The sequence below is a fragment of the Oxyura jamaicensis genome, chromosome 11, assembly GCF_011077185.1.
Source record: "Oxyura jamaicensis isolate SHBP4307 breed ruddy duck chromosome 11, BPBGC_Ojam_1.0, whole genome shotgun sequence".
NCBI lineage: Eukaryota > Metazoa > Chordata > Aves > Anseriformes > Anatidae > Oxyura > Oxyura jamaicensis.
In genome coordinates this window covers 9,122,924-9,131,067 of record NC_048903.1, presented here as the reverse complement: position 1 = coordinate 9,131,067, position 8,144 = coordinate 9,122,924, and the positions used below count along the sequence as shown (strand labels likewise).

General features: G+C 42.0%; 1 protein-coding gene across 2 annotated transcripts in view; it reads left to right on the top strand.

The window, feature by feature from the left end:
* The window catches only part of TSHZ3 (teashirt zinc finger homeobox 3), a 258,591-nt gene that overhangs the window by 213,593 nt on the left and 36,854 nt on the right, over positions 1-8,144 (top strand). Inside the window, exon 4 of one of the 2 annotated variants that reach the window (XR_004753845.1) lies at positions 95-1,757. The exons of the other annotated variant lie outside the window; for it this stretch is intronic. The gene's annotated coding sequence lies outside the window, so the exon portion shown is untranslated. Of the gene's footprint in view, positions 1-94; positions 1,758-8,144 lie in introns of those variants that run through there. 2 annotated transcript variants of the gene reach the window in all.

Below are 8,144 nucleotides of genomic sequence, written 5' to 3'. Positions count from 1 at the left end.
CCCCCCCCCCCCCCCCCCCCCCCCCCCCCCCCCCCCCCCCCCCCAATGGTTTTGCAGTGATTACTTTCACTTTTTTCCTTTCTTAATTTCAGAGAAGATTCTGCCGTTAAAAGGGTGGTGCAAGTCCGGAACTGCTCTGCTGACTTCACAGAGGTGTAAATGAGAACAAAACAAAGACAATTACTTTTAAATTGATTAATCAGAGCAAGTTAAAAAATAATAAGAAAATTCTGTTCCCATTTTATATTCAGGTCAGAAACTGGGGGTTTGTTCTTCTTGTTTGCCAGTGCTTCAGAAATAGGAAATAATATCTGAGAATTCTTTTTTCTATCTTGACAAAGAGCGCTAGTCAAAAATTGGGAACCAGATGGCTGCTTATATATTTCTTTTTATTTATTTATTTATTTATTTTTATTTACTGCAATACTAAAGCCACCATAAAAAAAGCAAAGTTGAACAGACAGAGCTAATAATATAATCATTCAAAACACCTGCAAACAGTGCAGATGGGCAATTTCTGTCTGCAAAATCATCAGTGAAAGACCGCCTTGCCATATGGGCAAATCTAGCTGCCTTAGAGCTTCCTAAGCTCTGTCCCTTACCTTAAGAAAACCTGCATTGAGCATATGCAGTCTTTTTATAGCAGAGCAGAAGTGTCTGTATCTGCCTGTTTATTTTAGTTAAATATAACTTACCACACTGATAGCCCTCTATCAGCGTATTTGATTTGCCCATCATATGTCCCAAAAGTGCAGAAACCCTGAAGCAGTAAGGCAAACAGCTTTTATTCGGGCAGAACATTTGCAATTGTTAATGTACATTAACAAACCCCCAGCACACGAGTTTTATTCCTTTGTGTAAGCAAACAGCTACAGGATCAGGGCTGCTGTCTCTGGGGTGTGTGAGCACATGTCTATCTTCCATGTGCATGCATTTAATATTGGGTTACAAAATTATTTTTCCCCTTATTAAAAGAAATAAATCCTCCTTCTGCCATCTGTTTGGCGTGTCACCCCCAATGCTAACACACACTGAGAGGTGGGAAAAAAACAGGCCCAGGGTGTCTTGGAGATCATGCCACCCATCCCCAGTGAGGCTTGGCTGGTCATGTAATGCGAGATCCATTTCACTCATGATCAGGCGTCACATTAACTCCAGTCCTCAGCCAGCAGGAGCCCCTGGCCACAGAGCAGAGTTGGAGTGATGGAAGGAACGTGAATGGCTTTGCATTGAGCATATTTCACCATCAGCCCACGGGACCCCCACCTCCCCACGCCATCCCCGCCCATGGAGGTGAAATGTTCAGCTCTGATATCGGTAATACTTTTGAGTTGGCATCATTAAGAAGCCTCCACACTTAAACTTCAGTGTTTTACATGAAAGTCTTATACTTTTTGATACTATTTGATTTTCCTCCAGGATACATGATGTTTAAAAAAAGAGAAAAAAGTGTAATTAAACACTGTGAAAATGAAAGTAGCAAGGATGTTCCAAGCCAAGCAGATCATCTGCAGTACTACTTTATTCAATGAATTCATCCTCTGTTGTGTCTTTGCTCTCTACGCAATATAAAGAAAGCACAGATCTAACACTTTTTTTTTTTTTTTTTTTTATTTTATTTTAATACTAGCAGTGTACAAAAATAGAAGGCTTAACTACATTTTTACACTGCTGTTCTTGTTAGGTGTGGGCACCCACACCAACTGCTAAATAAAAAAATTATTCTTGTTCCAGAATATCTATGAGATTACTTTGTAATGCCCTGTTGTTGGTTATAAGTATTGTTTCTAATGTTTTTTGCCCCCCCCCCCCCCCCCTTTTTTTTTTTTTTTAATCCAGAGTGGTCACAAAAGCAAGCTCTGCTGAAGCACAACTAGTGGGGGAATCCCAACATTTAAAAATAAAAAACAAACCAACCAACCAACCAAGCAAAAACTTAAAATAACTGTATTGGCACAAGTCTGCAGCCAGGACATCACAGCAGGCTGTAAGCATGGATCTGGCTGAGGGGGGGACCTTCTGCCCCTCTGCGCATGACGTCTTTCTGGCAGGAGCTCATTGCCATGGCAGGACCTTAGATTTCATTTTCTTCAAATATATGCACTACTTGGAAATTTGCTTTATGTAAATACTATCTGGCAGTGAAATGCAACTTCTGAAATTGCCAGTGAAAGAAAGAAAAGGGAACAGAAACCATGCCACAAGGAATGCAAACATTCACAGAAAACACTGCACATTATGTACCTAGTTCTGGGGAACATCATCATTAGGCCACCTCACCAGGATGTACAGCATTAGCGGCTCACGTCATTGGTTTAACATAACTATTAAAATGATAATAATATGTCATAGGAAGGGAAGGAGGGGGGAGTCCAGTTACGGAAAGATCCAATATCTGCATTATATATCAATACCATCCTGCAGATAAGCCAAGTCTGCTCTCTTAGGAAGAGCTTGGGAAACTGCAGCATTTACTATGCCAGCTCATGTAGGAGGAAAAAGAGATGTAAAGCCTTTGCCAGGGCTTCCTATAGAGCAGTAGCTCCATTATTACCATTAAGCATCTTCCTTTCAAAGTTTCCTGGATTTCCTAAATGTAACAATAATTTTAATAATTACAAAACCAAGAATACTGCTTCCATGACCGACTGTGCTCCCTGTTTTCCTCCAAGCTAAAACTCTGCTTTCATGTAATACATAAAAGAGCAATATTGCTCTGATAAACTAAGACACATGAAATATCTAATTAACATTAAAATATTGTCTCTTGTCATTAGCTTCATTTGCACTTTAAGTGTCAGTTCTTGAGAGAGAGGTTCAGAAGCAATGACCTGGCCCTTGCATTAAAAAAATGCAAGGCAGAAAAGAGGAAAAAATCCACTGTGACATACCATGTTACAGATACACAGAGCTGTGTTCATTTGTACCAAGACTCAAAGTAGGGCTCTCTGAAGACGAAAAGTCCTCTAAAAGATAAAGTCATTTCTTTCTTTCTCTTGGCTCCCCAGCTAATCTCCCTGCCCTGGGCCAACAAACACGGTGAATTCAGCCACCAGAGGGGCAGGGTTGTTGGGTGAGGCAAGGCCCAGCTCCTCGCCCTCACTGTGCCCTGGTGGATGGTGCCCTTGGGGGCGAGACCAACTCAGGAAGCTAGTGCTGGTTGACAAAAACCTGTGCCTTTGACCGCAGGTCCCCCTGCTCCACCATCAGGGCTCCCTGAAAGGCTGGGAGCAGCTGGCCTAGGAGCTGTGTGTGAAAGGCAAAAATCAGCCCAGAGGGTTAGAGAGCGGTGTGGTTGGCTTCTACTTACTTGGCAAATAAGCCAGCTTGTTGGATCTAATTGATTTATGAAAACGGATAACCTTTTGCGATTGTCCTGATGGGAGCAGGAAGGCAAAGGAAAATCATTATTTTCATTTTAAACTGACCGGTTTGTTAATCAGGTTTTGATTATTTATGCTGCTAGGAGGTTTGTGCCAAATGAGAACAGAATTTATTTATTTGCCTGTTTGTTTGTTTTGTACCTGGCACTGAAGTACTCCAGACCCCTCCCCAACTTCTCTTCAGCACATGGGGGTGTGGGCCTCACAAAGCAGTGTGGCAGGGAGTCGTCCATTTTCCAGCGCAACAAAGTGAGGTTGGCTGCATTGGCGTGCTGGGCTTCTGGGCTCTCAGGGTTCTGGGAAGTTGGTTACGTTAGAGGGGGGAGCTGAGCCGACATGCTGAGAGCAGGCACTCGCCTCCAGCCTCCAGCAACCCACATGTGTTCATGCCAGGTTGTGCGTTTCTGGCCTGCCTCTGGTAACACCCCTTAACGTTCAAATATCAGGGCTCTAGGCAGAGAGAAATTTTATGGTGAAAAGAAAGGCGCATATTAATTATACAATAAACACCTACATACATTAATTATACAATAAACACCAATAAACTTTCATCCCACCATCCCTTTAAAAACACCTGCAAGTTAATTTGGGGTGTCGTTACCTTCTCTTTGTGCTTGGCCTGTTTTACAGGATCTTTTCGCAGCTCCCCAAGTTGCTCCTATTTTTGGTGCTCCCTGATATCAGAAGGTGGGAGTTTCAGGATGAGAATTTCAAAATGAGACTACCATAGATGAAAATAGTGATTAACTAGAATGTATTGGAAAGAGTGTAACCTGAGCATGACATAAATGGTAATGGAATAAGGGGTGGATATATGTCCTGGTTTCAGTTAGGACAGTTATTTTTCCTCCTAGTAGCTGGTAGGGTGCTATGTTTTGGATTAGGATGAGAAGAGTGCTGATAACATGCTGATGTTTTAATTGCTGCAGAGCACTGCTTATACTAAGCCAAGGACTTTTCAGCTTCTCACTCTGTCCTGCCAGCAGGCAGGCTGGGGGTGCAGCAAGAGCTGGGAGGGGACAGACCCAGGACAGCTGACCCAAACTGGCCCACGGGGTATTCCATACCATCTAACGTCATGCTAAACAATATATAGGGGTGGCTAGCTGGGGTGGGGGGGCCGGCTGCTCGGGGTTGGGCTGGGCATCGGTCAGCGGGTGGTGAGAAATTGCATTGTGCATCACTTGTTTGTACATATTATTATTATTATCATTATTATTTTCTATCTTAATAAACTGTCTTTATCTCAACTCACAGGCTTCACTTTCCCGTTTCTCTCCCCCATCTCACAGCGGGAGGGGGGAAGGTGAGCGAACGGCTGTGTGGTGTTTAGCTGCCAGCCGGGTTAAACCACAACAGCTCTTCTCATCTTGAATCTCCCCATTCCCTTGGCCAGGGGAGCTCTCATCTGCTGCTTGTCCCCATGGCCTGGGCGAGTCATGTTTTGGGGTAGGCAGCCCCATGCTTCTCACCCACAGCCGGAGGAGTGAAGATGCTGGTGCTGCAAGGGTCAGGGGAGAGCAGGAGACAATCTGCGTATTGTTGGAACCCCCTTGCCTGCCGTTATCTGTGATTTCCATGTGCTGAGGCCTCTTTTGCCTAGACATCAGGATTAAATGCCAAAACATGTAAAACTAATTGTATCACCACAATTCCCTTAGTCAGCACACCTCTTGGTTGCATTGCTGTTATTCCTTGCCATTTGTAGGTCAGGATCTAATGGATGAGCTTTACAGGCCCGCATATTTCTTTTTGGAGTTCATTAAAGCCTGAAGCAATTGCACCTTAACATTTCCATGCAATTGCAAATTTGACCTCTGGCAACGGGCCTTGCAAATCGATTCATTTCCAAACCTGTTATGATTTGTCGTCACTGAAAACTTTTGGCGGGGGGAGTGCCCATCCTGGCACCCTGCACAAATCAGCCAGCGGCAGGCGAGAGCCTGGAGCAGGGCTTAGGCTAAGGCACAAGGACCAGCAGAAATCTGAAGACGGTTTTGACACTCCTTAAAAGTAGTTAATTATTTAAGAGTCATCAAGTTTTTTTTTTATGTGTTAAAAATTGATGGCAAAACAACCAAATGTATCCTATGTTTGTTTAACACCTAAAACTTGACTTTGACCCTCTAGTACTGAAGCAAAGAAATTCACAGTTAAAAAACTACATGTCTATGCAATGCTCTGTGCTTAACTCGCAGTGTTTTTACAAGAGGTCTGTGCACAGTTTTAAGTGCCATATGTCCAGGGTAAGAAAGAAAAACAACAACAAAAATATAAATATCTGCCTTTTTTTTTTTTTTAATACTGGAATTTAGATCTTGTAGAATAAATGTAGAGTAATGATTCTATCTGGTTATTGGTTTACATTTTCCCTGGTACTTCAGATAATGCTTTTTTAAACTATTATAGCATGAGTTAAAGGTCGCTGAGCTTTGTTTCTCTCTCTTTTTTTTTTTTTTTTTTTTTTTAAATCTGTTAAAATGTTTAAAGTTTGTGCAATGCAGACTCCTAAATCAATGCTGGTGGCACAGTGAAGGTGCAACTTGCACATTAAGGAATTTCATTGGTTACAAATAATTAAAATCTTTTTTTAAGTGAAAAGCCCATTTCTCTTGAACTCCTAATTGCAAAAGTTCGTAAGTGCAAACATGCAAACCAAACAGGAAATTACATTTAGTTTTGGGTGTAGCAGATCTGAAAATCTGCCTTAACCACAGAGCAGACTGGGAAGAACTACAAGAGTAGGTCATGAGTTTGTTTGGAAAGACTCTTGATCTTAAAAGTTTTATTACTTCTCTGAATTTGTGAAGTTTCAGCTTTTAGCCACAGGGATTTGTAACACTTTTGTCAGCTGGACCTACAGGGACCTTTAACACAAGTTTATATTCCCTGCATTGGCACTTACAAAGCTGGTCATCTCAGGTAACTTCAGCTAGGGCAGTATCAGAGAGACTTTGTAACATACATATGTAATGTCATTAAGATTTTATTATTTAAAATGAACACCGTAGCACCATCCAGAAAGCAGTCAGCTGCACACACAGCATTCACTTTACTGCCAAAGCCCTTGGAGAAGTTCTCTGCCCCTCACTGTTCACAGTAATCAATGACTGTGCATCATTGCCTTCCTCGGCACATATTACACAAAGCCCTGCGTTCAGTTTCTCAGCTCTCAAAGTATAATCCCACAAGCAGCTTCCAAAGACTTTGAGATGAGGTGAGCAATAACAGATAAAAACTTAATAAACTTACATACATATTTCTAAAACATTCGCTATGTCTGCATTTTGCCTACCAAAGAAGATCCCAAATGAAGTTTTTGCCCTTTTTATGTTTGGTCCAGGAGAATAAATTGAGTTTCATAGGACTGAGTAAGATAGTTTATCAAGAGAAACTTCCTTTAATGTGCAGCCATGACAGCATTACAATTTAGTTGAAAATGATAAAGGCAAGCCTTGGTCCATGTCAGTGAAACCACAGAGAGATCTGTCCTCCCTGATCCACAGGAAAATTATCAGCACTGTGGCTTTTGTTAAGTCTTTTCAAGCAAGATGTCATTTTTCAGGAATGTACAGTAGTTATCTTGTAGTGAATGCAAACAAAGTTATGAAGTCTACAAATTAAAGTAAAGATGAATATCCTGTTCTCTGGCTAATGTAAGGTACAACTTTCTATATTTCCATATCAAAATTTCATCTATTTTAATATAAAATAATTATACCAGATAGGATTTCCATCTCAGACTGTGACAAATGTCTGATTGCTGCACAATACAGCACCTCCTGTGGTCCCCATCACTGCGCAATGAGGAGGAGGAAATGAACCTTTCTGGCTTCTGGTACCTGGCAGTTCAAAGGCCATCTCTCTGTGGCTTTTAAACGATTGTAAGGCAACTCAGAGGTGTAAAATTGCTGCACAGGAGAGGCTTCCAGCTTGATTGTAGAGCACTGCCAACTCTCAACAGTTCCAGCCTAGTTTGCTTTTAATTTTCCTGCTGTCCCAGTGTTTTTTTCTGATTGTCCTGAATGGGGAGCTGGTGAGGAGAGCTGCAGAAATGTGGGACTGGATCATTCAGAGGAGCAAAGAAAAACTGCAGGCTGCACTGTCAGATGGCTCTCTCTTGTCTAAAAGCTTCTGTGCAATGAATCATTGACATGAAACAAAGGCAAGACTCCTCAACGTAATTAAAACCATAGCCCTACAAGCACAGAAGATGTGCTGCCCTTCCAGTGCACACATCATGCTGGTGCTGCTGCAAGCTCCTGGCTGCAGATCAGCGGAGATTTGGGGGCATCCACAGAGCACAATTCACTGCTGTGAAGTCCTGGCACTGGTCTCCCTGAACCCCTGGAAGCAGCACAGCCATCTCAGCATGGCAATCCACTTTGGCTAGCTTCCTGGATGCTGCACTGATGCTGCAGATGCTGCTCTAACTTACTAGAAGAACCCGCTTGTTCAGAGCTATCCTGGGATCCTTGCATGGTGTTATCAGGGACTTTTACTGGGTGTATTTTGCAAAAACAAAATCACCTTATTTTGAAAACTCTCATCTATGGACATTTTGTAGAGAGAAAGCTCAATTATTTGATAATGCTAGTGATGTGAAAAAAAAAAGAGAAAGAAAAAAAAAAAAAAAAAAAGAGAGACCAGCATTCAAATTCCTGCAGTCCTTTTTCAACCATTTTTGACTTAAAGTGTATCCATTGGTCAGTGGCTTAACTTCAGGGCCTCACTCATTTATGATTTGTAAAATGGATATAT